The 23,577-nt window shown below is 57.4% G+C and overlaps 1 long non-coding RNA gene across 1 annotated transcript in view; it reads left to right on the top strand.

Moving 5' to 3' along the window:
* Positions 1 to 1,230: 1,230 nt before the first annotated feature.
* Positions 1,231 to 23,577, top strand: part of LOC135576281 (uncharacterized) — an 85,607-nt gene continuing 63,260 nt past the window's right edge. The window contains exon 1 of the long non-coding RNA XR_010467872.1: positions 1,231 to 1,780. This is a non-coding gene — a long non-coding RNA (uncharacterized LOC135576281). The remainder of the gene's footprint in view (positions 1,781 to 23,577) is intronic.

Raw genomic sequence — 23,577 nt, 5'->3', positions numbered from 1 at the left:
ATTGATGGCAGGGGTTTAGCCCAGGCTGGAAAAGCCGCTTGGCGCTTTGAAGAAAGGAGTTTGTGCTGATCCCCGGCAGCTCCTGCCCCGGTGCCGGCTCTGCCGTAATCCCTGGGGACAGGTCCCAGCAGGGCTGCTGTGCGACTGGCCTTACTGGGGATCCAGCTCTTAAAATATGGTGTGACAGCGGTATATGGAGCTGCTGCTGCGGCGGGTCCCCAGGGGAATTGCCTCCCGTGGGCTGGATCACTTGTGTCTGTCTGTGAAATTGCTGACGCCAATGGAGCCAGGCTGCGCTGCAAGCTGCCTCTGGAACGGCAAAGCCTGGCTTCGCTGGGAGCTGCTGCAAAGCCTGGCTTCGCTGGGAGCTGCTGCAAAGCCTGGAGACGGAGGAGGTGTGGGGCTGTCGGGGCTGATTCATGACCAGGGGGCTCTTCCAGCCACGCAGCCCCTGGGCCCGGCCGCCTTGGATTTTAGCACGGTTTCCATCATCTGTGGGCAGGGGTGTCCAGATTTATTCACCAGGGGATGCAGTCAGCCAGCTTCCCTTCCCTGCCCTTCACTTGCAAGAAATAGCTTTTCCCATCAATTACACAGCCGGGGAGCGACCGCTCCGCTTGTCCATTCCCTGTGACGAGAAGCTCCCTGACCTGCTTTTCCTTTCGCGGGGGGATTTCTTGCCCAAACGCCCCGGTTTGTTTGGCTTTCCGGGCGCCGAGGCTCCTTTTGCAAAGTTTAATTACCCTCGCTGCAAAGCCGACTGATGTCTGCGCTGCGTTCGGCCGGCTCTGCTGCCAGCCACTGGGCTTTTTCCACCTTTGTTGTTAGACTGAAGAGCCCTCTATTATCAATTTCTTTTGTTCTCTGTGTAGGTATTTAAAGACTTTGATCAAGTCACCCCATCACCTTTTCTTTGTTAATGTGGAGAGACTGAACTCCTTGAGACTTTTGCAATGAGGCAGGAATTGTGGCTCCGCGTCCCTCGGCTGCTTTGAAAGTCCCAGCCGGAGAGTCGGAGGTTGGGCACCTGCAAACGAGAGGGTATCTGGAGAACTCGCCCCGCCACGTCTCCCCGCTTCTCCCCGCTTCGCAGTGGCCTTTGAGCCTGCGGAGGGATTGTGCCGGCGACTCTGTCGGGAAGTTTCTGTTCGCGATTAGTTCCTTTTTGCTCCTGCGATGGGTAACAACCGCGTCTCGGGGGCGGGTTTCCCGGGGAAACGCGGGCTCCTCTCCGGTCCCCCCCGCCGGGGAGGGGGGCTGTGCCCCGGGGGAGATGGGACGTTGCCGGTCGCTCCCCCCGCCGGCCCCCTCGCAGGCAGGGTGGGTGCTGTGCTTGTGAGCTCTGCCGCCCTCCTCTTCCTCTCGGGGCCGGCAGGAGCCCCGCTGCCCGGGGCTGGGGAGGCGGAAAGAGCCGCATCTAGTGGGCTTTTCCCGGAGCGCTGAAAAATCGCGGTGCATTCAGCTTTGAACGCTTTTGTGGCTCAGGCTTTAATCTGGACCCAGCAGACCCTTCTGCACAAGGTATCTGGGAGGCTGCAGCAGGCAGCGCCGGGAAAGCCTCCCGGGAGCCCTCTAAAGCCCATCATCAAAGGTGTTTAGTCTGTGCAGGAAACAGGATTGAGGGGAGACTAAATGATCCGGAAAGGCTGTTTCACCTCGGAAGGCTCCATTTCCCAGCCTGGCTTCGAATTTCAAACTCCTGCCTGTGCTGGGGCCCAGTTTGCTCTCCAGAGGACCAAAGCGCCACGCGTTTGCTGCTTTTCAGGACCGGATTACCCGGGTGCATAGCTCGGCGGTGCCCAGCGCGGTGGGTGATGGGTTGTGCCAATTCCATTGCTAATTCCCCTCGCCCCCCGGCCCCCCCTCTTTGTGAATGTGCTCAGGGCACCTGGCAGGGCTGGGCAGCCTGGCAAGGAGTGAGAACAAAGCCAGGCTGACCCTCCTTTGCACCCCACACTCCAGCCTGTGGGAGGAAGGCCTCCTCCCCTCATCCTCATCCTCCTCTCCTCCAGCTGCCCCAGTGTAATGAGTTGTCAGGACCATGAGGATGGACGGGGTGCACCGGGTCCTGATGAGATGATACAGCAACGATTGCATTTCATCTCGAATTTGACATTAAACTTTAATAGTCTCAAGGACAAGAAGCCAAGAGATATCAGATGTAATGAGATAAAGCAAAGTTTCTCTGACAGCAAATTTGATCACAAATGGGCTCTGAGATTGCTTCTTTGATATAAATGAAACATAATTCATCTTCCAGTGCCTTGAATGGGCTTTGAGGCCATGTATAATAAGAGTGTCGCCATTGCCGAGCTCTGACAGTCCCTGCGTGGCCCCAGGACCGCGCTGAGGCCGCCCAGGCTGCTGGAGCAGGAGGGCACAAAGCCGTGGGTCCTGCCCCAGGCTTTGCTGGTGGCACGGCTGTGTCCCTGTCCTGCGGCAGTGCCGGCTCTCCTGTTTGGGTGCTGCCAACCTCGGTGCCAGAGGCGCTGCTGCCAGGTCCGTGGCTTCTCCATCCGTCCCAGGGACATCTGCATCTGCAGACGGATGGGGTGCCAAGCCACATTTCTGCTTAGTAGCAGTGGTGACTGCTGATTTTTGTGCTCTAGGGGTTTGTGTAGGTTTATTCCTGCCAATAACGAGTCACCCCTTGGCTCCCAGGTTTGGCATGGGGGGCTTCCAGCCACCTCCCCACCCCGAGGCTGCTGCCTTTGCCTGTCCCAGCAGCTGCTTGTCTGGGAAACTCAGCCCCAGGGCCCTTAGTGAGGCACAATAAAGGGCAACAGCAGTGAAGGAAATACCTCGAACAGCCACAAGTTCCTGTAGAGGTTCACTGAGCAATTGTGAATAAAAGTAAATCGCTAAAATCCACCCGGCTGCAGTTAGCTGGGCAAAGGGACGGGCCAAGCACTTCGGGTAAGCTATGTGAGACAAAGAGCTGGGCAAGTGGAGGTTGCAGAGATTAATTAGCATTTGAAGAGATTGAAAAGGGATGAAAGATTGCCAGTCTGGAAAGTGTTATAGCGCTGGTGGGGCCGGTGTGTGTGTCGCACCGGGCTCTGTGCACACCGGGCTCTGCACGCACCGCCAGCTTGTGACCCGGCCCCACTGCCCTTGGCGGGGCCGGAAAACCCAGTGGTGCCCCCCGCCCCTGCTCAGTGTCTGTTTGGGCTGTACCCACATTGTGTAGATCTGGGTGTGGGATGTTGGAGGAGGGGGTGAGGAACGGGGTCTGGCACATGAATGCAGCGCAAAGCTGGGGTTGTGCTGCAGGTTCGTGGGTGATTTTGAGCGCTCTTTGTCTGTGAGACCCCACGTGTCCCTGGCTGACACAGGAGGGGTTTTCTGCCCCCTGGACCCTCTGTCCCCACAGCGCGTGGGCTGCGGAGCCGCCCCCTGTGTGCCCAGCACTGTGCCCTTCAGCCTCCTGAAGACCTCGGGGCCGGCAGCGCTGTCATTGGAACAGATTCATTTTGTGCCATTTCCTGATCGTGTTATTATCGTTGTCATCAGGATTAATTTAGCTCTGCATTTTTTCTTCCCCTCTCATGTCACAAGTGTCACGGAGAGGATGTGACACGTCCTAATGGCCAGCATGTTAGGTGAGATGTGGCGCTGCTCCCTGGCACTGTGACCTTTTCTGGTGCCACTCGGTGTGGCCTCGGCAGTGACAGAAAGTGATGGGGCCGTGCTCCTGGTTCCCAAGCCCTGGCTGCGTCCCTCCCCTTGCCGTGCAGGTGGCATTTCCGTATAGAGCTGCTCTGGGGGGTTTGGGGACTGTGGTTTTCCTGCAGTTTTTCCTCCAGCTGTTTGTCCCCAGCAGCTCTGGGGTCCAGGCGCTGGGCTGGATGGGGTGGCTGCTACACATCTGGTGACAAACACCATCAGTGTGCTGGAGCAGGGACAGGAATCCTGCAAGGAGCCTGACACTCGCTACCTTTTCTTAATTGGCAAGACAGGCTTGATTTGTTTGTTAATTAACAGACAGATGTGTGTGGGAAAAGAAAAAGAAAGCGGGCGAAGCTGTAGCTGTCCCTCCTCGTCACCTCAGCGCGGTGCAGTGCCAGGCAGGGCTCAGCGCCCTTGTGCCCACGCCTGTGACCATGGGGTGCAGGCGAGGATGAGGAGGGCTTTGTGTTGCAGTTGTGGATACGTTAATTGTCTGTGGGGAAATGAACAGGAGTTTTTTGCATGATAAAGAAGCCTGAAAATCAAGGATGGCAGCTGCTTAATTTCCTGTTTTTATTAAAAAATTTTTTTATTATCATTAAATTGCTTCCAGTGACCTGTAATATTTTTGTACAGTGGCAATTACAGCTCTTGGCGCATTAAACCGCGTGCACATGCACAACCCGTTAACTGCTGCAAAGGGCAGAGCTGGAGCTCCCTGGTGCAGAGGCAGCGGGTGCCCCTTTCCCCCGTCCCCTCTCCCCTCGCCCTGTAGCCCAGCGGGGCTGTGGCACCGGGACGTGCATCGGCTGCCCGCGCTGGCACACAGAGCTGCTGCCGTGCAGAGGCGGACGCGGGCTCCTCGCGATTTGTGTGCCGCGCTGCCGCTGGCTCGCTGGCTGAGCTGCCATCTGTGCTTGCTGGAGAAGGAATTTGGGATGTTTCTGTGGATTTTGTGTTTTGCAGTATTTGGTTCGGTGTTTTCGGTGTGCCATTTGCTGCCCTGGGACACATATGCTAACGGTGCTCTATGACAACAGCCCATCTTCTGGCTGCAGTTCCCTGGAGCTGCCCCGGCAGAGCCGAGTGATGGGGAGGACGGGGCCCGAGTGTTCCACGTGGCCTCCTCCTGGTTCCCCTGGAGAACAGTGCAGTGTTTTCCAGCGATGCTCTGCAGGCAGAGATTTCCCATTCCCTTCATGTCGCCCGTGCGCCGCGTGGAGCTGGAGCGGAGGGCTGAGTGCCGGCTGCTGATGGGGTCCTTCCTGCCTGAAACTCCCGGCGAATATGAAAAGTCGAATTGATTCCCTCTAATAAATGAAGCAGTTGGATGTCTCATTTGTAACTTGACATCCACGCCGGCGCTTCAGCTGCTGCTTCTCACCCCTGGCTGGGAGATGCACTTATTAAGATGGCATTCTGCAAAGCTATTGCCATTTACCAGGAGCCAATCTATCTGCAATTCGCTGCGGGTCGGGAAGGCGCTGCCGGGGGGCTGGGGGGGTCAGGATGTCTGCTTTCTGCCCAGAGATCCCTGGCTCATTCGCTGTCCCAAGGAGGTGACTTGCCAACCCTGCGGCCCGATGCTGGTGCTCGGCGAGGGGTGTCTGGGTGCGGAGTTGAGGGTTTGCAGGGCTGTGCGGTGTTGTCCGTGCTGCAGTGGCCATTTGTCAGGCGTTCCCTCGGTGCCTGGCTCTGATGGCGTTTGCTCCCTGCAAAGCCGCTGATGGGGGTCACAGACCCTGCTTTGGAGGGGAGCAGGGGACGTGGCTCCTCGTTCCGCCAGGGCCCGCTGATGGAAGCGGTTTCGCCCGCTCCCCCTCCCCTCCGCTTTCCGCTGTGCTTCCTCCGCAGGACCAAAAACAATCACGATAAATCAGAAACTCTCCCTTGGCCTCGGCGAGGTGCTGCGAACCTGGGCTAAGAGTTTATCCATCCTAAATAATAATGCACTGGAGCTGCCAGCTCCCCGCTGCCTCCATTTGCATGATGCTAAAAATCAATGACCCGGGTGAGTCTCTGCTGTGCAGAGTCCGGGGGCCTGGGTGCCGGTCTGGCTGGGGACCGGGACACTGGAAGCTGTTAACTGGGAGGATGATGCTGTCACAGGCTGGCGGTGCCCTGGATTTCACACCAATCTGACAAAGGGAGATGGGTCCTGTGAGCGCAGAGCTTGGGCTGATTAAATCTTTGTTTAAGAGCTCTGGAGCTCCATTACCTACACCAGGAGGGAGTTAATTAAACAGGGAGGTGGGAGGTGGCAGCCGAGGGCAGCTCTCGTTGCAGGGCAGCGTGCCGGACGAGCGAGCTGCGGCACAGCCCCGTCCTTGCTGCGGCACAGCCGGGAAAGTCCAGTGCCTCACCCCTCCAGAGCAGCTTTTCCTGCCCCTCTGCTGGGGAGTCTCTGCAAAATGGTACTTTCCCCAGGGCTTTGTGTGCTCCTCGCTCTGCCCCTGGTCCCGGTGGTTATTTGGGTATCAGGCTGCCCACAATCGGTCCCAGTCCCATTAGCTGTGTCCCTGTGAGGAGCTGGAGCTGCAGCCACCCTGCTGCTTCCATTTACCTGCACGAGGCGGTAGATTAGATTCCTGTTTGCTTCATGGAAGATCCCCGGTGATATCAATTAGGGATGTCGGAGGGACCTGGGGGAATAGTTCTTCCGTTATTTATTTATTGGAGTCGAAGGCATCGCAGGCTATCACAGTAGACACATAATGACTCTCTCCTTTCTTCACTCACACTCACTATCCTTCTTTTTATGGCTTGTAATAGAGCACAGCAAAGGTTATGTCCAGAGGAGAAGCTGTTGCTGGGCCGGTACCCAGCTGGGCTGGATGGAGCATCCCTGCTCGCGGACCCAGCCTCACGATCTGGGATCCCTGGTGGCACATGGGCCACCCCGGCCCGATCCCTCCTCTCCTGGATTGCTGACGGGTTGGCAAAATGAGGAGTGGTGTGGAAGGGAAAAGTCCCGCTGGTCTGAAACTCGTTGTTTGTCCTTGTGGTCCCCGAGGAGGATGCTCAGTGGTGCACTTGCCCACGCACCAAATTCTGCACGACACAGTTCTCGTGGTTGTGATGAAGCTGCTGCTTTTTCCTTCCCATTATGTGTATGTTCCTCTGAGTTAAGCCAGCCTCCGTCTGTCCTGCGGGCAGCCCGGGTGCTTTATAGGGCCTGTTAATGTGGTTGGTATAAAATACTGTTGGCTCCTGTCAGCGGCTGTCTCCTGTTCCCACCGAGGTCAAGTGCAGACCTCGCATCCATTCCGCTGAGAAGGGCAGCCATAAAACACGCTTTATGAGCATTAGCTAATGAATCCCTCCCATGAGGCGTGCGCCACGCAGCGAGGTGCTTGGGAATAATTCCTCTTTATTCCCCTCGAGTTGCATTTCCTTGGAGTTTGGGGGGGTTTAGTGGGGTTAACCTGGGGCTAACTCCCTGCATAAGCTGGGGCTAACTCCCTGTATGCTGAACTCCAGAGCTGCCCAGCTCACAGGCACCTGTTATTAATGTGCCGGCTCCCCCTGAATCCTCAGTTTACTCCATCCCTGGGAGTGAGTCCCATTTGAATGTTAATGCCTCTAAGATGAAACCTGGCTGATTAAATTTTAGACTTGCAAATGGATTTGGTAAATAGATGTTAGGAAAGGCGGGACAGAGACTGCCTGCCTTGATAGCAGATACAGTAAATAGCAGCACTTTGTGATTAGGTGAGAGATTCACTCTCGGAAAATGGGAGTCTCGAGGGGCTGTTTTCTGGTGAGAAATCCTTTAAGTAAATAAATTTATGGCAGTTTTTCTTTTCCCAAACATAAAAAAAAAGGCCTTTGACTGCTTCTCCCAGGCTGTCTGCTGGATGGGAAATAAGAGCCAGGCAGGCTGGAGGGAGCCTGGCTCGGGCGCCTGCATCCCGTCCTGAGGGCAGCAGGGCAATGAGCCACGGTGCGTGGAGCTGGAGCAGCAGGTGCTCCCGTCGGCGGGTGGGAAAGCGAAGTCGAGGGGCCGTGCTGCAGCGATCCCGAGCAGCGGTCCTCCTGTGATCCCGAGCAGCGGTCCTCCTGTGATCCCGAGCAGCGGTCCTCCTGTGATCCCGAGCAGCGATCCTCCTGTGATCCCGAGCAGCGATCCCGAGCAGTGCCCCTCCTGTGATCCTGAGCAGCGATCCTGAGCAGCGATCCTCCTCCCGCCCGGCTCGGCCGCAGGCTCTGTCTCGCTGCAGCTGAGGATGGATTATTCCCGCTTGGCATAAGGGTCTATTTTATTTTCCCTGTGAAAAAGAAACCCTGTATTAGAAATACCTTTAAAAATGCAGATAGCAGGGCAAACCACATCGACCTCTGCACACAATATAGAGGAAGATTTTAATAACGGTATTGCATTCATTCTTATCTGGAGCGGTATGAAATATTGAGAAGGAAGAAGAAAGAAGTAAGCGTTGAAGCCGGAGCCTGGGCTCAGCACATATTAAAGCATTTGTCTCTTGCTCCCCTGCTGAGCTGGCGCATACAGGGCTGCTCCAGCCCTGCAGTCTGGGGAGCAGCGGGTGCGGTGTCCAGGGAAAGGACGATGGGACAGAGCGCGGGGACCCCGTACCCGCAGCAGCCTGTCCTGCAGGGGAGCTGGGGCTGGCTGGTGGCTGGGGTCGTGTGTCCTGCTTACCCGCTGCAAATCTCCATCGCCTTTCTTGCTCTGCGTACTGAAACATACGTCATCTGCTCGTTAAAGCCTGATCTCCACGTTCTGCTGGCTGTGGGCAAGCAAGGCTGCCCTGGCTGCTGTGTGAGCCAGGATCAACGGTGCCCGGTGCTGCTGCAGCCCGGGGGCTGGCGCGGAACCCTTGGTTCTGGAGGCAGGCAGGGGACATCCTGCCTGCGATAGGGAGGGCGAGCGCCGCATTTTCACTTGGTGAGCAGGGCAGCAGCGACTTGAGATGGTCTTTCTGGGGACGCCTGCATGTCCTGCACCTGCTGGCCCCCATAAAACCCATCGCATGGAGCCCAGGGCGGCAGCACTGCAGGTGTTATCACGGAGGCACCGCTGCGGTGCCCCGGCCGCCGTCCTCGTGGGCGCAGGGGCTGGTTTTGCTTTGACAGGATTCACGGGGAAAGTACTTTAAATAATACATGAAGTTTCCATGCAGTTCAAGGCTTGTACGCTGGTTTAACAGCAGCTGCGATGTGTTAGCGTCTGATAAACATGCTTGTTATATATTATGTATATCGCATGCCGATGCCAGATTCGGAGGGAGGTTTCTGCGGTCGTGCAGCTGGGCGGTTTGCCGTGCATGTGGATGAGGCTGCGCTGGCATCCCCGTGTCAGCGCTGCCGGGAGCTCCGCGCAAAGCAGCCGCGCGAGGCGCTGGAAAGGAGCCTCTAATCGCTACATCTAATTACTGAGGAGGGGAAATCGATACGGAAGATTTCCAAGTGTCTTCAAATATCCTAAATTCCCCTCGTTTCGCGGCGCTGCCCGCTGGGCCCCGCGGAGCTCTGCAGGGTGACACGGGTCTGGGCCGGGGGCTCAGCCTGGCATGGGGACCAGAGGGCGCTGATCCAGCAGCCATGGGGATGGGGATGTGCAGGAGGAAACTGTTTGGGGCTTGCATTTCCTCTTGGGCTTTTCAGAACACGGCAGCAAACATTTCCTACATATATTCAGGGCTCAGATTTAATCTCCCTTTTATTCACATGCTGATGAGGTCCTCAGTGCTCCTTTCCAAGAGCTGTTGTTGGAGCCTCCCCAGCCCCTTCTTTGGCAGAAAAGCCTTGTCAAGGCTCAGAGTGGCCTGGGCTGCCTCCCTGCCCAACTGCCAAATGTGGGCGACCCCAAGAGTGGGGGCCAGTGACCCCCATCTGCTGATGCTCCATCACCGTCCCCAGCAGCACCATTCTGGGCTTTGGGGAATCCAGGCAGCTCCTTAATGAGAGACGACCAGCGGCCCTTTCCTTGCCGGGCAGCTAATTGCGGTGTGCTGGCTGCTCTCCCGTTCCACAATCAGCGCGGTTTGTCGGAAGCGGTTGCTGAGCCCCGGCCGGATCAAAGGGCCGGGCTGTGCCGCCTGCCAGTGCCCCCGCGTCTGCCAGAGCCTCCCCCGCTCCCCAGCGACGGCTTGACAAAACAAATCTGTGGGAGAAGGAGGCGCTTCTGATCTGCTGTCAGCTCCCCCAAACGCTCCTGATGCATTTTCTTTCCTCATTACACGCGAGATGTCAAGTCCTCACCTGCGAGAGCGCAACTCGACATCTCTCCTGCGCGCCAGCCCCCCCGAAAGGCTCAGTCTCCCCGGCTGACGGGTCCCCCTGGGGGTGCTGCCTCCGGGACCTGCCACCCCCTCCCAGTGGCTCTGACACCCTTTGGGGTGGTTTCCATCCAGCCATCCACCCTGCCCAAATGCTTTCCCAGCCCAAAGCCCCCTTGGGGAACCTGTCAAAGTTTGGGGAAGGGCGGCTGAGCCGCTTCACCTCCAGCACGCCTTTGTGGAGGAGAAGGAGCAATTAGCAGTCTGATAGCAAGATTAATAGCAGATGCTCATAATTAACTCACTGTGCATGTAAGCAGCTATTGTCTCCATTTTACCCTGTGTAGATTGATATTCAGGAGTGACTCATTGTATAGACAGAACCTATTTTGCCTGCAGAGAGCAGCCACCAGAATGGAAATTGCAATTAGAGTTGGCTGTGTTGCTGCCAAAAGCTTTGCGCGGAGGACACGCCGGGGTGGGGCCGGCACCCCTTGCCCGCCGGGGGCTGCCGTCGGTCCCCCGAGCTCGGTGCCAGCGTTACCTCTGCAGAGCTGCCGCCGGGCTGTCCCGAGCCTCCTTGGGAACAGGAGGCTTGAAAAATGGCTGGAGAAACTGGAGAGTGGCCAAAAACTGCAGAGACTTGCAAAGAGAAGCAGAACAAAGCGAGGTCAAGCGCTGCAGCTCCCCGCAGCCAGAAAAGGCCCGTTTCTCAGCCAGAAATGCTGTTGCTGGTGTGAGTGTACCCTGTGCCAGCACAGGCGAGGGACGTGGCTGGATCTGTGCCCCCCAGGGAGGGTTCAGGTGCCTGGCGAAGGGTGCAGGGCTGTGCCCACTGCCCTGGCAGGTGCAGGTACAGCTCCCCTGTGCTTGGTGCTGGTTTTGGAGGGGGAGCATAGGGGGCAAATGCCCTTTGGTGCGAAGGAGGGATCCGTGCGGTGATGTACCTGTGCATCCATTCCTCCCTGTCTCACGGCTGCAGAACAGCCGAGCAGAGTGGAGTGGAATGGAGTGGAGTGGTGTGATGTGCTGGCCGGTGCTCGTCTCCAGGTGCCCATCGACCCTGGGCTGTCGCGGTGGTGACAGACAGGGCTGGAGCGCGGACAGCAGAGCAGGTCCCTGCGAATAGCGTCTGTATTTCTGTGATGTCTGCCCCTGGCTACGGAGCTGCAGGGACTCGCTGGACCCGACTTCTTTGGACATCCCGGTAATTGCCTGTGTCAATTTGCTTTCTTGGAACAGCTTCTCCAAGGATGACCCTCTCTGGGGAGCCAGAGAAAGGAGTAAAGCTGCTGCTGCTGCAGTCTATTATTATTTTTCTTTCCTCTCTCTGCTCAGCATCACCTGTTAAAAGCCCTTCACTCAAGATCGAGTCAGGCAAGGTTTATTTGTGTAACCTGATAAAGTGTTTCCACAATGCAAAGACACGAGCCGCTGAGGCTGATGGCGGCAGCGCCTTCCCTTTGGTCTGGCCGTGTGGTGTTGGAGGATGCTCGCGGGGAGGGATGCGGGTCCTGCAGGCACAGATTCGGCTGGGGACACGAGGGCATGTCCTTACAACGCAGCCGCCAAGCAGCCGTTCCACAGGCTCTGTCTGTCAGTCTGTCCTCACACCTCCCACACAGCCCAGCGAAGAATTTAAGTACATGTTTAACTTTCATAAACCTACGTTTAATATATTTCCAATTAACCAAAGCACTTGGAGATGTGCTGGAGTTTAAACAAGCAGATAATTGCGTTCCAAGGCCGGTGGTGCTGTCAGTCCAGGTCCATGCTCAGGGATGCCGGGTGGGTTCGCGAGCGCGTCTCTCTTGGTTTTGTAGGTGCGGGGCGGTTGGTGCAGGAAGGTTTGCGGTGTGAAGGGTTTGGTTTGGGTTCTTTTCTCCATTCTGTGTAATCCCTGCACCGCCCTGCTGCCTGCTCTCCTCTGAGCCTGCAGTGAGAATGAGGCACTTTGGGCTGCCATCGCCTGCACCGGGGGTTTTGCAGCCCCGGTTGTGAGCTGGGCGATGGCTCTGGCGCTGGCTGGGGCTGCCGGGGAAGAACCGCGGGCTCTTGTGAGCCTCAGCTCTTTGCTCCTGCAGCTTCTCACTGGCTCGCCTTGCCTCCTAACAGACCGCGAAGGTGCCGGCATATGGCAATGCATATTTAACTGATATTTACATTCAACAATGTCTCTCTGTAGCTCTGTTTTCTTCCCAAACGCTCTCATTCCCGCAGGCTCCCGGCTGGCGCCGCTGGGGAGGCGCAGGGGAAGGCGGGTGTCCTTGGCAGGGCCGGGGGGTCGGCATCCCCTTCCCTGGCACTAAAGGAGCATGTGGGGGGAAATGCAGCAACCTGCCCCTTCTGGGCACCTGCTGCTACGCTGGGGTCCCAAACTGCCCTCTGAATATGCAGTAAAGCATCCGCCGACCCACTTTGTTCAGGTACACGTGTTGCCGTGGCTCTTGGTGGCTCCTGCCAGTGGCTGAGAAATGCGGAAACCAATTAAGAATGGAGGGGAACTGTTAAGGCAAAAAAAAAAATAAATAGCTCCTGTTCCAATCGACTCTTGCTCCTTAATCTTGGTGCTCGGGAGCTATTGTTATTCCAAACATACAGGCATAATAATTAAACATAATTACTTGTAGGTTCTGGGCCACTGACTATCTATACCTAACGTTCCTAATGAAATGTCTATTAAGAAACACGCGGACTGTTTAATAAATAACAATAGCTCAGTGTCTCGTTGTGGAAGGACACCTGGCGGGGGCACCTGGAGCGGGGATGGAGCGCCCCCGGTCCCCTCGGAGCGCCCCCGGCCCCATCCCAGCCCGGGCTGGCCCTGCCAGGCTCCTCGGGGCCTTTCATCTCTCCGTATCAACGCCACAAAGTCAATGATTATTTTAGTAATGAGGACATTGCCGGAGCTCCAGAGAGAGAAATCACCTGTTTAGTTCAGAACCTTTTCCTTGAGAATTAATCCTAATTTAGGATCCAATTATAAACATCGAGGGTGATATAATGGCCTGAAACGTTAATCAAGGCAAATTCCATAATTGATGACTGCTAATATGAAACAGTTTGAAAATGAGGACGCATTTTGTTTTTAAATCCTGTCTCCTCCCCCTCCTCTGAGAGATCTCCCGGCTTGGGAGCCGGAGCACTTCAAGAGAACAAAGACCCTTTGAAATCTCCTTTTTTTCCCCCTTTCAATGCTTATCTGAAAGGACATCTTTTTCCCCTTAGTCGCTGTAATCATAAAAGCACAGGTGACAAACTGCTTCATAGCAGGCACCATCAATTCCAGGTTGGGATTTTTATAAATACATATATATATGTGTTTGTGTGTGTGTATAGAAAAGCAGCAGCGTTCCGGCTCGGTGCCAGCAGATGATTTTGATCGGCTCGCTGGGGAAAAGCAAGGGGATGGGCTGGTGGGGATGGCTGTCACCCCGCGGCGCCGGCCGGGGCCGCTGTCACCCCGCAGCAGTGGCACTGCCACCGGCTCTAAGGGACGTGTTCTCGCCTCCTCGGCCGCCAGCGAGGCTTTACAAAGGCACCGCAGGCGGGTTCTTCTGGCCTTGTAAATACTTTCATCTCTGCGTTGTGCTTTCTGTTACTGCGGGAAAGAAAGATAACTTAGAATGTTCCGGCTCCGCGTTGCCCTGGTGTAATGTCATTGGGCAGCCGAGAGAAATGGTGCTTTCACCAGCGATACGCTGATTTTCGCCTGGTCCAGGTTGGTGTGATGCAGCTCGCAGGTGTGCCTGGCGTTTGCTTGGCTTGGGCATTTACCATCCCCCTGGTCCCTGATTACAGGCAGGCGAGGGCTGCAGAACCCTGTTTGTAACATTGCTCAAAGCTCCGAGCGTGTGGACCCGTCAGCCCATGGCACTGGAGCAAAATATCTGTAACTGACACTTTGTGCATGAAACTGGGTGGTGGATCTGCCGAAGGGAAAAGGAGAGGGCGATGGCAATGCACCTGGGGCCGCCATCCAGCTGCATGAGCTCCTTCCCTCCCACAGCAGTGACAAAGGAGGGATGTCACCGAGATCAAAGTGGGCGCCCATGCTGGGGAGACGCTTCCCTTTCCCTGCCTGTGGTTTGGGTGGGATGCTCGGCCCCGGAGTGACCATTGTCCTCCCGGGACTGGCCAGCCTGCTGCCCACCGGCACCGTAGCCTTTCGGCAATGCCGTAGCACGGCTCTGGTTTCCAAGGTGACTATCTTCTTCCCCAGCCTTTGAACTCGGAGGTGATTCCGTGTCTCCGAACAGCGCGGCGGGTCCGCCGGTGCTTGCCCGTACTCCAGCGAGATGGCTCCGCTGCCCGGGACGCGTTCCTCGGTCTGATCGACAAAGTGTTCTGGTCAGATAAGGCTGACTTGGATTGTCACACGCTTAAATAAATAAACATCTCTCCCTCTGCAACAAACGTGCTCAGCAGCACTGAGAAACCTCCTGGGTTTTTCTCTGCCTGGTGTTTTCCTGCTCCAGCTCAGCCCCAGGTGGGCGGAGGGAAGAGCTCAAATCAAATAAAGGCCCTTGGTGAGTCGGGGGCTTGGGAAAGGGGTGGGGGAGCTCTTGGTAGTGATGGGCGGCTTGGAAAGGCCACGGATTTCCTTGGATTAGCGAGTCGAACACCCTGAAGCCGCGGGGGGACCCAGCGCAGGAGCAGGGGGTGCAGAGTCAGAGCTTTGCTCCCCCTCGCTGGGTGCTCAGTCCTCATCCCTCCATTGTTATCTGCAATCTTGTGAATGGTGGAAAGCAAGGGGAAAAAAAAAAGGCAAAATCCGAGGGAGTTGAAAGTCGCCCTTTGAGGATAACTTTATTGTTGCAGGCTTTACCATCGGAGTGGCTGAATCTGCTCACAATTCGGTGCTGAGCAAATACCTGAAGCGAGCGAGCTGCCGCAGCTTTGATCCGCAGCACGGGCAGCGACTCGGCACGCAGCGCGACACGTGTCCTGCTCCGCCGCCTCTCCCGGGCTGTCCCTGCGCCCCTCTGTGTTCCCGTCACCGGTTCGCGTTGTTGGCCGCTGCTCCTCTTCCCGGGGTGCTGCGGGGGTGCTCGGCCCCCGCAACCAACAGCGACTTGCGCCGTGTTGTCATGGTCTCCTCGTCTCACTGCTTCGTGCGGTTCTGTCTCCCTGGGTCGATAATGATGTATCGCTCCTAACGAGTCGCAGGCTGCCCGGAGCGAGCGGGTGTTATCACACCTAATTCAGCAGCCTCTGACTGAGCGGGCTGATTCTTTCTGCTCGAGGACGGGTCTTGTAGTTCTTCTAACTTACGTGTTTTTTTGCATCTGTTTGTCTGGATTTTTGCAATGTGCTCGGCCCAGGGCACGCGAATGCTGGCAGCAAGGCTCTGTGCGTTGTCCCTCTGTCCTCTCTCAGGCTGCTGAGCATGATGCATCTCCCCAAAATGGGCTGGCGGGAGAAGCTCCGTCTGCCTCTCAGGACCTGCCGTCCTCCACCACAAAACCTCCATCCTGGAGGTAATTCAGCCTTAATCTGGGGCTCAGCGAGTCAGGGGTCGGCACTCCTCTGTGAGGCAGGACAAGATAATCTGCTTATCTGTGAGTCCATCGCGCTGCCGCAGCCCTTGCTGCCTGCGGAGAATTAGTGCGGTGCTATTAGGGATTACGCGTGTGTCCCCCCCCAGCCCTGACCTCCCGTAAATCTCTCCAGCTTCAGTGCCCGGGTGATGTGCTGCGGGGAACTCGTGCCAAATGCTAATAGCTCTGGATCGTAAATCCCTCCTCCTGCACTTAAGAGCCTGTAATTTCTGTTCCAGCCCGGGCAGCAGCGTGTGCCACCGTGGGGATGTTTGTCAGTCCTGTCCGTGGGGGAGAGGTGCTGCCTGCCCCGGCACGGCCCTACCGACGAGCCAGGGCCAAGCTGCTCCGTGCTGTCCCTCTCTGCGCAGGGCACAGGGGGACAAGGACACCCCCGTGGCACAGGCAGCTCCTCTGCTTGGACCTGACTCCCAGTCAAACCGAGGGGATGTTCAAACCCCCTGCTTTGCAGCCCTTCCCCGCACAAAGCGGGGTTCAGCGCCCCGCTTTCCCCGGGCAGCTCGTGCTCCCCAGCACGCAGCCTGGCACGGTGCCCGAGTGCACCGCACGCAGAGCCGGCGTTTGGCTTGGGCTGCACAGCTTCAAGAGCTTCGGCTAATCCCGCCAAGCAGCCCAACATGTTGCCCGAGGCAGCAGCCAGCACCGCGCTGCAGATCTGCAATTTAATCTGCTGCTTCTGATGTTTCCAGCCTCCGCTGAAACGAGTGCCCAAAGAACAGCTTTGGGTGAGGATGCTCAGAAAAAACAACACTCGGCAGCTGCGTGGAGCTTGGGGCAGGGACATGGTCAAAGGGGTGGGGGACACTGTTGGAGCAGGTAGGGTGCAGGGAGCAGCGCCCCGGGTGGGCAGGGGATGCTGCTGCTCGTGCGGTGCCATGCGAAGCCTCTTTCTCCCTCTGACATCCCTTTGCGAGCTGGTTTCAAAGACTGTTCTCCCCCTTCTCCTTCTTTGGGAAGGTTTATATAAAACTTTAATGATAGTAGCGCTATTTAAAAAGGATCATTACACCTCCTGAGCGAACAGTAGTCACAGGTGCGACATGGTATCAGGGTGACAAAACACTCCCGGTGCTCTGTGCGGCGTGGCAGCTCCCCAGCCCGGTAACGCCTCCGTTTGTAAGGAGGATTGTGCACCGTGCCCTGCGATAAATGTTTAAATGAGGCCTTCAGTCGAGTCGGATGCTGAGGAAGGAACTGATTTACCCTCCTGTAGCACGACATCCTGGCGCACCTGCTGATAGTCCTGCAGATGCTAAACCCGATTTTGGCATGAGCGTGGCTCCGCTGGGCATGGGGGGACACGGGGGCAGATACGCCAGTGCCAGACTCCAATTCACATTTCAGGACAAGCAGCAAATTCCTTTTGGGACTGGTGTTTGGTGGGTTCTCAAATGCAGATTCCCCAGTCCCTGTTTTCCCCCTGGGGTCCGGGCCGGGCCCCCGGGCAGGGGAGCCCCCGGTTTTGTGTGGTGCAGAGCTGCGATTGCTGCGCAGAGGAGGATTTGACGGGGCAGGGATGGGGGGACGAGGCGGGGGCTGCTGGCCCAGGGTGACTCATGGAGCCAGTGGGGTCGGGAGCCGATCCTGCCTCTCCCGCAGGCTGTGGCACAGTCGGTGCCCGGGCAGCGGTGCGGTGAGCCCTGGCACAGCTGGCAGGGCTGGCAGCGGGCACCGCGGCACGGTGCAGCGAGCGGCACTCGAGGACAATGTGCCAAGTAATTGCTGAGTGGAGGAGAATAAATCTCCAGCATTAGGGGTGGATGTACAGTGCCGTAAAGCAAAGAACCAATATAACAGTCTACATAACACCATTAGTCTGGGACCGAGGCATTTGATATAGAACAAGAGGTGGCATGAGCCAACAGGTCTCTACTTTATTTTTTTTCTGTGCATTTAATACAGTGTTCTGGATGCCGCTTTCTATGCTCAATGTGTTTTATTGTTTTGCTCACCCTGAAAGAGGAACTGCTGGAGCTTTGATAAATGGATGGGAGCGCTGGGCTGGTTGTCGCTGCGGCTTCCATGGGCGCTTCAGCTCGGCAGAGCCGGTCCCCGTGTCGCGGACGCGGGATGGGGTCCCTGTTTGTGCAGGATGGGGTCCCTGGCTGTGCGGGACAGGGCGGGAGGTGGCTGCGCCGCCCAGGGCTCGGTGGCACCGCGGCACGGAGCCAGCAGAACAGGCGGGTTTGCAGAAGTGGCTGAACAAACCCTGCAAGAGCGAGCCGAGGAAGGAGCTACCAACTGAGAAAGCAATTTTGGAAGACAAATGTAATCTGCGGATCTGAATATCCACAAGTGAAATAGGAGGAAAGATAAAAGGAGCGAAAAGTCAGGGAATCCAAGCAGTGCCGGTTGCACTTCAAAGGGGCCGGGAGCTGGCTTATAGATTTACCGCCAGTTGTGGCTGTGCCGGCTCGGAGCGCGGAGCCAGCATGGGAGAAAGCTGGGGATGCAGAGGAAAGGGAATTTTAAAAGCAGAATTTCAGACGCCTGTTTCCCCCTGGGTGAAATTACACAGAGAAATATTCTGGCAAAATACGAAAGGGACCGAGATGAAAGCGCAGCCCAGAATATACATTGCAAATGACATCTGTCCAGGAGGGACAGCGCAGCTCGCTCCAGAACGGGGGGTGCGCTCGGGGGGTCCAACGCTCACATCTCCAGTGCCGGTTTGGAGGCTGGGGCGGGGGGGACAGGCCGGGGGTCGCCTGTGCACAGGTACCGCGGGACAGCCGGTGACTGGCCGTTGGGCCCCTGGTTCCTCGTGGTGTTCTGGTTGAGAGGCTTTGGCTGCAGCTGGGCAAACAGCGCAGAAATGGTCTGGGGATGCTCGTGTGGCTCCAGGGGTGGGTTTACTGGTCTGGAGCTGGGACATGATGCGATGCTGGGGAAATCACCTCTCCCAGGAGCGGGTGCTGCGAGGGGCATGGGGCACGATGCCCCGCAATCCTCCCGAATGCTGGGGCAGGTGCCCGGGCAAGGGAGGCTTGGCACAGGAAAGCCGGGAGCGGGTGCAGAGTGGGAACAAAGGCACCCCGGTGGCTGGGGAAAGGTTGCTTTTGTGGCTGAAAGCGCTGGGCAATAATAATCAAGATTTATCGCTCGGCAATCACCATAGCAACATCAAAACACAAGTGGGAGAGAGATGCTTTCCTGTGGAGCCAAGAGGGCAGCGCCCAACCGGGGGCTTCCCGCCCCCCCTCCCTCCGGTCACCAGCCCAAAGCAGGAGGGGGCAGAGGCTGAGTAGAGCCTGGCGGGGAAGGCTGGGTTTAAGTGGCAAAGGAAGGAGCTCTCCCAGCCGCCATTGAGTCCCCTCCTGCAGCAGAACTGTTGGAGACAAAGGTGATTCCCTGCACAGCCAGGTCCGTGGTGCCCATCGAAGGGCGCTGGTGCTCCGGGCGGCTGCCCCGTCCCTCGCTGCCGCCTTGCTGGGTGCAAACAGTGCAGAGAAGGAGGGAAACGCTGGATTGTCCATGCTGGCTCCAGCCACAGGTTGCTGACGTTGGTGGCTCCGTGTGCAGCTCCAGAGGGACACGGGCAGCGCTGCGGTGGAGAGCACTCGCCTTGCTGGCACCAGCTCCAGCCGCGGCTCTCCTACCAGAGCTGCTAAGCCTCGATAAATATGCTTTTAATAATCAAGCAGTGTTTGTTTAGCATAAACCAACTCCCGTACTGAATGGATGTGGGAGCAGAGTGTGGTGCAGAGACATAACTCAGGGCTGCCAGGCTGCTCTCCGCAGGGCTGGGGAGGCCACCAGCCTCATTCCTCAGCCCCATCCCGCTCTGCGGCCCCGGGACAGGGTCCCCAGCCGCTCCCCCAGCCTTGGGCAGGGCCTGGCTGACGGCGTGGGGCTGGGAGAGGCTCCCCAGCACTGTGCTCCCATCGAGGGCTGTGCTGGAGCGGGATGGGTGCAGTGACACGCCCCTGTGAGCGAGGAGGCGAGCAGCCTCCCCAAAAGCAGCAGGGACTGTCAGTGATGCTGAGCGGGGCGCAGATGGAAATGTCACAGCCCGTGCAGGGCACAGAGCATCAGCTGGGCCAGAGCATCCCTGGGAAACAGTCCGGCTGGTTCGGTGTCTCGCCGCACGGCCCCGGCGGGGGCGAGGGGGGAACTGCCAGGCAAGAGCAGCTGTGCTCCGCAGAGCAGTAGCCATGGCTATTGAGGCCCAAGTTCCCTCCGCTGGTGTTTGTGTATTGATGTCAGCACGCTGGTCCCTGATCTATGCTGGCGCGGGGCAGAGTGCCAGCCCAGCCCTTCATACATCTATATTCTGGTTTGGGGTGAGGGGGATGGATGCTCTTGCTGCAGGGAGTATATCTGCTGTGATGGGAGGAATTACAGCCTCGTATTTCATCGCTGTGTACGGGCGAGTCGTCGAAGCCAGCCAAAGCTCTCCATCCATCTATCAAAGCGCTCGTGGTTCAAGGTAGAGAGCAGGCATGAAACGAGCAGGGAGGCGATCAGTCGCCAGAGCTCTTTAAATAAGTGAGGAGATGGGGAGGGGGTTAGAAAGACAGAGGGAGACTCGGTTCTTGCGATTTACAGGGCTGGAGGGCACGGGATGAAGGAAGGAATCATCCTTGGGCATCCGCACACACCGGGGGCACCGGCACACACCGGGGCACCGGCTGTGGCAGGGCTGCTGGTCTCAGGGCTCTGCTTTCCAGAGGGAGAGTCCAGCTGTTTCTCTTGCCCTGTGCAGGGGCTTACGGGGAGATGGGAATCAGGAGGCGCTTTTCATGAGCAAAAGCTGAAAAAGTAGCTTCTGCCTTTGAAGGGGCAGCCGGGGCTTTATCTTGCGGGAGAGGAGTGTGGGCTGGCGGCTCCTCTGCTTGCTGGGCCCGTGCCAGGCTGCAGGGCTGGAGCAGCCTGTGGAGTGAGCAAAATCCTTTATTTTACATTTGATATCTTGTTCAGATCAATATGGATTCCTTGAGCAATTTGGGGGCTTGTAGTCTCCTGATTAGCTGTCCCTTTATCCAGTTAGATTTTTTTCTTATCTAGAGTAATTGTTGTTCCGGAGTACATCTACAGCCACAACATGACCTTAGCGGCAAGGGTACGCAGAGACGGTGCTGGGAGCTGCTCCCCAGAAATACGGCTCCCCGCGCCGGCCCCTCCGCGCCAGCTCCCTGGAAATTGATGCTGAAAGCTTTTGTTGCCTTCTCAAGGTGAGACGGGGCAATCTGGAAGGCAAATATATAAATCTAAAGCACTCCAAGGCCGCAGCGGTGGCCGTGAGGAGGAGGAGGGCAGTTGTGCAGGAGGTTGTTCCTTTCTTGAGATGCCGGTGACCACCTTGGCTTCGGCCTCGCCGGCACTGCTGTTTGACGGAGCAGGAACGGGGCATCTCGGGTTGTCACCAGCTGTGCTCTGCTGGGACCCCATCCCTCCCCGCTCCCGCCCTTCTGCCAGGATCGCTCCTTTCCCCGAATTAGTTTGTGGGAACAAATACGGGGCTGACAATGAAGGAGAGATTTGCTGGGTCAGGCTCGACACCAGTCCCTCAAATGCTGCCTGACAGTGGCACAGGCTGTACCTGGAAAACAAACAGCTCTATTAAATTCCATGCATGCGTGAACCGCTCTGGAGAGGCTGTCTCCATGGAGCACCTGCCTGCTCCTCCTCTTTGTCTTTACTGGAAAAATCAGAGCCACAGGTTTTTTCTTCCGCGGGATGCGCGACTGCAGCTTGCTGTCCTGCAAAAATCGCAAGGAGCTGCGGCTGGGCGGCTTTCCCCACAACTAATCATGAGAAAGCAGGGACGGGGTGAGGCGAACCTTTGAAAGCAGCTGGTGACTGAAGGTATAGGAGACTGGGTGTTTTTCTTGACACCTGGCAAATTAGCTCCCTGCTGATGCTGGGAAGGGCCAGCTCTGCCAAACGGTTGAACCCGAATTTTTGGCCACTTTGCTTTGGCTAAGAAGGTGTGGGTGAAAAAATTGTGCAAAGCACCAAATGCTTGAGCGTTTCCAGAACACATGTGGGTGCGTTTGGGTTGTGCCGCCGCTGCAGCCCCAGCTGCCGGGAGGGGTGGCTGAGACGCTGCCGCAGTGGGATGCTCCGGAGGGGCTCGGCCGGGGGGAGCAGCGTGGGACAGCGGCCCTGGCTCCCCTAGACCCAGCCCAGCCCCTCGCCGTGCTCAGCAGCCTGCCCGGGAGCCGGGAGGGGGAGCTCGGGCCCCGCCGTGCGCCGGCTCGGCCAGCGGCGGCCCCGGAGCGGCGGGGGCTCTGTGGGCGGCACCGGCGGAGCCCCAGCGGGCTGGGACACCCCCCGGTCCCTGCGGCACCGCGGAGCCCCCGCAGCAGCGCGGGCGGGCGCTGGTTCCGCGGCCGGGCCGGGGCTGGTACCACCCGCAGCGTCTTCATCTTCATCCCCATCCTCATCCCACCTCTGCCCCGCCGCCTGCGCCGAGCTCCCCCGCTGCCGTGTGGCAGAAAGGGCAGGAAATACCCGTAGTACGCCTGCTGTTCTGTACTGCAACGTTCGGGGAAAAAAAGAGACTAATTCTGCCCTATGTCTGCAATTATTTTATTATGCAGCATTAATGAAAAATACACTTAAACACCTAAAAAAGGCCAATGGTAAAGAGTTACTTAGCAGGATAAATCACTTTAAATTAAGCAATTATCCCCTTGATTTTTTTGTTTAAAATGCTGATCAGCTCAAGGTGCTTCAGTTATGTATTTAATAACTGCTGGGTGGGTATGGTGTGCGGCTCCTGTGCTGGCCGTGGTGCAGGCAGGGCGGTGGCTCTGCCCACAGCCAAGGTGTTGCTCCAAATCAAGGCTGGGAGCGGCGTGTGACACCATGGGGATGAGGGTGCATGGAAAACACCTCTTTGCTCCTTTGGGTAATCCAGGACTTGTGGTTGAGACAGGGTGGGATTGCCCTTACTCAGGAGAACAGACAGGGCAGAGGGGTGAATGCCCAGTGAGCAAACCATGTGCTTTAGCATCTTTAGCAAAGATGCCCAGATAAATCGAGGGAGATGCTGCAGCTCTGCCGCAGTCCCCTGGAGAAAGGCGAAGCCCAGAGACCGATGGCTTAAGTGACCAGGCAAGACATATGTCAAACACTGTTTCCCAAGTCAGCCCCGGAGCGCAGCGTGAGCAGGATTTGCACGGGGAGGCTCTGGAGCTCGTTCAGCTGGTTTCCTAAGAGACAGCGAGCTGCTCTCGCCTCTCCCACGGCGCTGGCCGGGAACTCGCTGGTGGCAGCGGTGAGATGGTGAGGTGTCCTGGTCCTGCACCCACTGCGCTGGGCAGAGATGGGGAGCGGGATGCAGGTCATGGTGCGGGATGCAGGATGCCGTGTCCATCTGAGTGGTTGTGCTCCTTGCTGACAGCTCGTGCTGCAGCGTGAGGCAGTGGGGCCCGTCCCACGGCAGCACAGGCAGCTGCTGCAGCAGGGAAGGGAGGGAGAGAGGTGATAAATAAATAGGTAAATAAATAGCTGGGCTCTTCAAGGGGGAAATGGGGCTGTAAATGAGGGAAAGATTATCTTGTGATCCCAGGAACTGAGCTTCATAAACATTAACAGGCTTAGATGGCCTGGGGTGACGGAACGGCTCCACAGAGGATGCTGAGAGGGCCGTAGGGTTTGTCCTGGGTGAGGGTGATCCCAGCCGGCTCGGTGTAAGGTGGTCACCGTGACGAGAAGCGGCTCCTCTGTGTGCTGTCAGCCGGTCCCGGGAATAGCAAACGGTGGGTCTTGTCCATTCCTTCTTCTCCTCTTCTTTCTCATGGCGCCCTGCGGGAGCAGGAGGGGATGTCAAGCCTCAGGTTTGTGTTTACGCCAGATACGGTGGGAGGAGGGTGCGATACAGAGTGGCTAATGCACCCGTATTGGTTTTCCGGTCTGCTGAGTGTTCCCCACACTCTCTGCTCCCAGCTCTGCTCTGGTGTCATTGGGATACAGGCACCTCATTCCTCTCTGGGTCCTTGCTCTGTGCCAAGGGACACGGGCTCCCCTGTGCAGTGATTCCCGGCTCTGCCGTAGGGACGTGGGTCCGTGTGCCACCAGCATCCCGCTCCATCCGGCTCTCCATCCACACAGCAGCACCCAGCCCCGTCCCCCTGCTGCTTCCACCCTTCTCTAGCTCA

This window comes from Columba livia, chromosome 24, assembly GCF_036013475.1.
Source record: "Columba livia isolate bColLiv1 breed racing homer chromosome 24, bColLiv1.pat.W.v2, whole genome shotgun sequence".
In the NCBI taxonomy this organism is placed as follows: domain Eukaryota; kingdom Metazoa; phylum Chordata; class Aves; order Columbiformes; family Columbidae; genus Columba; species Columba livia.
The sequence above is the reverse complement of the archived record's forward strand: the minus strand, read 5'-3'. Positions and strand labels throughout refer to the sequence as shown.